Source organism: Pinus tabuliformis, chromosome 1_2 (genome assembly GCF_031772625.1).
Source record: "Pinus tabuliformis cultivar Carrire ecotype Pingquan chromosome 1_2, CPIR1, whole genome shotgun sequence".
NCBI classification, from domain to species: Eukaryota; Viridiplantae; Streptophyta; class Pinopsida; order Pinales; family Pinaceae; genus Pinus; species Pinus tabuliformis.
In genome coordinates this window covers 1,197,764,520-1,197,769,905 of record NC_142298.1, presented here as the reverse complement: position 1 = coordinate 1,197,769,905, position 5,386 = coordinate 1,197,764,520, and the positions used below count along the sequence as shown (strand labels likewise).

At 41.2% G+C, this 5,386-nt stretch overlaps 1 pseudogene; it reads right to left on the bottom strand.

The window, feature by feature from the left end:
- Window positions 1–243: 243 nt before the first annotated feature.
- LOC149210535 (uncharacterized) lies at window positions 244–2,689 on the bottom strand (annotated as a pseudogene).
- Between the last annotated feature and the right edge of the window lie 2,697 nt (window positions 2,690–5,386).

Sequence of the window (5,386 nt, the reverse complement as noted above, 5' to 3'; positions counted from 1 at the left end):
CTTAAAACCCTGTCACATAAACATGTGCATCCTATCAATATATTACAATAAAAAATCCCAACTATAGTAGTTTTTGAAGGTTTTCCTGTAAAATTGAAACCCTTCTTGGTATAAATGGAGCAAACTCATATTACAAATAGAGTAGACTAGTAGGAATGCGTGTTCTAGGCGTAGTTTCTTGGAGAGGTTTGGAGATGTACATCTCATTCATTTTTGGTTTGTTACTGAAATTGCAGTACAATACTAATGAGTGAAGGCATAAATGATTGTCAAGATATACATATCCAAGGGTGTTGAAACAAGACCAACCAAAGTTAATGTTTCCCTCACAGTGGAGCTTACCCCACATAACATAATGCCCAATTTTATTTGTATCACGTTCACCATAGACACCATCAACAATATGCATCCCATTACATATCCAAAATCCAAGGCAAGCTTTCTAAGCTTCAACAACTTGTTGTTGATGTGACCCTTGACTGCCTAATGAAGCTCTTTGTTGTTGCTTATTATGATTTCTAATGTCAAGCAAATGTGCAATCAAACTGGAGAATAATAATGCACTGAATGAGGTCACCTCAAATATCAAAAGGTTCTTAACAATGTCCTCACCTACATCACAAGTGCCACTGTCTTCTAAGCTCCGCTGCCCAGGGGTTATTAATGACAACCCAACATATACTGCAACTGTGAACAATGAGTTCACATTCCCTAGATCGCCCAAGGCTGTAACATGGACACTTGTTGTGCCTTTGCTCATAATCATGTCAATCTCGTCTATAGGCCCCTCAAAACTACATGCTCACATGGAAAACTCGTCATAATGATCATGGCCTAAAGATGTTAAAATATGAGAATATAAACATATCCACATATAAATGTATTCTATTGACGAAAAAAATGATGCCTTAAAGATCTTGAAAACTAGCACCCCACATAAATATGACAAATTTGCGGTACCCCATAAAATACAATGAATTTATGAATAAAAATTACTGCCAATATTTTTGGAAAAACTAAAAGTTGGACTACCAAAAACCTCCATAGAAATATGTCATGTGTACTGTTATCACTCAGGTTGTCCTTAAAGCTCCTTAAAGGATACGTCCGAGGTAACCACAAACCAATCTTTGGACTGCAGTTCCTAGCCTACCTGCAATCAGAGAGGGCTCTCTCTTTATAATTTAGCTTTGTTTTGGGTTGATTTTAGGCTAGTTATGATTTTCTTGGGTTTTGTTTTGATTTTGGTGGGATGGAGGATTCTTTCAAACAGAGTTGGGATGCATAGTGTGAGAAGTTCAAACCATTGGGCATGGAGTCGTGGATTAGGCTTGCTGTTGCGTTTTCTTGGTCACAAGAGGAATACAGAGCAGGATAGCTACACATAAAACAATATCTAGCTAGAATAACGATGGAACGAAGGTCAGTGAATGAAAGGCAACTAAGTAGCTCTCATTATGCTAACAGAGGGAAGGTGAATGAACATTTATATAGGAGCAGTCAAGGATTCCTAAACAACATTCATATATGAAGGAACTAGCGTAAATATGAGCAAATCTGTATTCATATTCAGGACTAATTCAGAGGAAAACATAGATAAATCGTAGAAATTGAGAACATAATACAACTAAGTGAGGTATGAACCATTCTTTCTTTCTGCTATATAGATAGTGAAACAATGATGGCATAAACACATATAAACTGTAAACAGAGATAAGAAACACTTATTGGGCTCTGTAGAAGCGTTAGGATTCCATAGTCACTCTTCAGACATCAAAACACAACAGCCAGTTCATCTCCCAAACTTTCCAGCGATCTTTGATTATAGAGACTCTCAGAAAATACAATGCAAGTCTCGAGGAAGTTATCGACCAACCAACCCTTAAAACAATGCAGAGGGTGGTTTAAATAGAAAATATTTACAAACATCAGATCTGGGATAGATCTCCTCAAATAAATGCCTTTAACCTAATTTGTACGGAAGTAAATGGCAGAAATATCTCTCTAACAGCTGCGCTGGGGTAACTGGCATCTCAAAATATCTATTACAGCAAATCTTAGGCAGATCTGAGGAAAATGAGTGCTTTAATCTATTTTATCTTGAAGTAAATGCTTAAAACATTTATCTAAGTGCTACGCTGGGGCACCTGCCTCAAAAATGGATCAAAGAGTTCCTTGATCCACGCGCTGTCCTCTGTGTGATAACTGTGCATTTAAGGAAGCAGCGTTACTCCAAAAATATGACTGCGAACAATGTCTCTGCAATAACTATGCCTTGAAAGCCTTCATCTATGCCTTTAGGTGGCTTTAAAGCAACAAAAGAAGTGTTGGTGAGCCTTAATGGCCGAATGATGCTTTGTTGACTTTGCTGGGCTTACTTTGCTTTCATCTGCTTTGAAAAACTGGACTGATACTCTTTGCCACATCCTGATACACTTTTGCACTGAATCTCGGCCTTTTCTCACCACTGATACTCTTTAGATTGTCCCATCGCCCCCTTTTTGCCTTTTAATGCAAAAATAACTGCTGCTAATGTCCTCAGTGGCCTTTGGGCGCAATCGGTGCTTGACCGATCAAAACTAGTATTAAACTCTGAAGAAATGCCGCAAAAAGGAGGAATTGCATGCTGCTGATCGTGCTGAGGCCGAGACTGGCTCCTGGAGCTAAACAGGGCTTTGGAGCAATCCATAATGGCTTAAGGATGCATGAATTTCTTTAACTGGAGACGGGCGCGGGCGCTAGAAGAATCCCTGTGAAAAATGGCCGTTTTCCTTTTATAAGGCAAAAATGCCTTAAAACATGAAATTTTACCACAACTAGGGTGGGAGCGATCAATGTTCATTAGATTAAATCATAGCCGTTGGATCTGGCGTGGGCCGATCCAATGGCTGGCGCTAACGCGCATCGGGGTGGACCATTGGTCCCAAAACATAGTGCTTCCGAAATGCTGCGGACCCGAAATGCTTATAGGCCCTTTCTTTATTGAGATCGGGTCCGGCCCATCGGTGGATTTGAATGAAAATGGGCATCGGACCCGAAATCCCTTTCAACTGCGCTTTATAAATTATCAGATCCGGATATGGGGTGCACAGTACCAATATTTGCGGACCCGATATGCCTTTATGCCCCGCTTTATTAATTTTCGGCTCCGCTGGTCGGAGCCATATAGGAGTGATGTAATCAAATATGGGTCGTTGATCTTTGGGCCTCAATGGGCGGCTGAGATTGACTCGGCAATTCGCTATCGGCGGGGTCATGGGGTCGCCACATAAAAACGCTGAAAACCCATCGGACCCGATAAGTTTATACAGGCCCTCTTTATTTTATTTCGGGTTTGACCCATCGGCGGAATCCCAAATCGGGGATTTACAATTGAAACGGGTCCAACGGAACCGAAACCCTTTATCACTGGCTTTTGATAACTTTTAGGCTCCGTGAAATCGGAGCAGTATATGGGCACTGTGAAGTGGGGGCCGCGCAACAAGATTTGGACCGTCAGATCTGGGGCCCGATCCAACGGTCCTGGATCCGTCGGCGGATCGGCAGTCGGAGGGACCGGGGGGTGGCACACATATGGAATCGCCGAACTGCGCGGACCCGATATGCTTTTACCAGTCCACTTTATATGTTTTCGGGTCTGGCCCATCGGCACTGTGCCCCATGCCTTGAGACTTAGCCATTTTTGCTCATATATGCCACTGCCCCCTCCCGATAGCGATATTGCATCGAAGGGGGACCAAATGAAACTTTATTATATCGAACCCATGTTTTTGTGAACTGCCAAGCCTTTTGGGAAATCGGAAGGGTTCCTTTATAGTTTGGCATGGATTCTAAGGCATCGGAAGGGGTCCGATAGCCCAAAAAGGGAGGATTTTATCCTTTTTTGAAGGTTTTTCATGGTTTTTGCATGATTTTTGTATTCTTATGCCTTGGAAGGAGTCCAAAGGCATTTAGGAGGAAAGTGATGTGGTTTTGAGAGGGGTTTAGTGGCCAAAGAGGGTTTCATGCCTTATAAAGGCAAACCAAGGTAAAAGGGGTGATTTTTAAACATGTGAAGGAGAATTATGCAAAGGAATGAGTCCTTACGCATTTGGAAGATAGTTAGGGGGGTGATGAAGGGTTCTATGCATCGGAAAGGGTCCAAAATGCATGAGAAGATGGTTTGAGGGGGGCAATGTGGGTTCTTGTTGAGTTTCTGATAAACTTAGCAATTCCCAAGGATGTATATGGTTATTTTTCAACCAGGGGGAGGGATAAGTATATAGGGGAGCTATTAACATAGTTTTAGTAGGGGGAGGGGAAATAGATAGGGAATTACATAATAGAGTTAGTAGTTAATATGATAATGATGAGAAAAGCACTAAGAATGAAGTCTTAGGCTATCAATGGGGGAAAATGACTGATAGAAGAAGTGTGAACATTCCTTTAGTGAAGCAGATCTTCACCAAGGCAGATGATATGGAGAATGATGAATCTAAGAGGTATCAAGCAAATCTTGACCTCTTTAGGGGAAGTTAGTGAGTGATTTGGGAAAGAGGGAGAAGGGGAAGTTAGACATGCATTTCTTGAAGTCCTCCAACTGAAAAATCACCTTCAACTTGTGATATGATAGATATAACACTTGACAATATGAACTGGATCACAAGCCATGATTCTGCAACCACAAAGCTACCTACCCGACCTATTCACCTAGCATTTTCTCTTCTTTTTGGTTTGGGTGCACTTGAACTAGCATACCCAGCTTTTTGTTCTTTTCTTCTTGTTGTCCTCCTATCTAACTCTATACTTATTGCATCCAGGGGCTCAGATTAAGCTGTTGAGCACCCTTGTTTCTCTACCTATCTACAAATCTGCCAAGATTAAGCTGTTTGGACAGATGTTCATTCTCTATATTCTACAACAGGAAATTGAAACCTAGGGAGACCAAGATTAAGCTGTTTGGACCTCCCTTAGCTGAAAAACTCATCAAAAATGATACACAGCAGTGGCATTTAGACTAGCACACTCTCATGGATACTTCTCTGGCCATCTTTAGCAAATATGGAGCATTGCAGCAAGCAAAGTATGACATATTTGGCATGTAAAAATGTCGATCATGAAGGATGATTAACCTGCTGTAGCAGGAGCCTAACAGTGGCTCCACTTGGGGATGGCTTTTCCTTGTGACAAGCCAAGAACAGCAGGTTAGAATGCCTTGATTCTTTGTAATTGTTGTTAATTGAAAATTTCTTCTGTGCTAATTTCTGAATGACTAGAACTTTAACTTCTGAATGCAGCACTCCTCCTTATCTAAAACACTATGAAAAATAAAGCATCGCCTGCTTTCTTCTGCGTGCTTGATATTGCATACACTTTTGCTTGAGCACTGCCTTGTGAAATAAACACA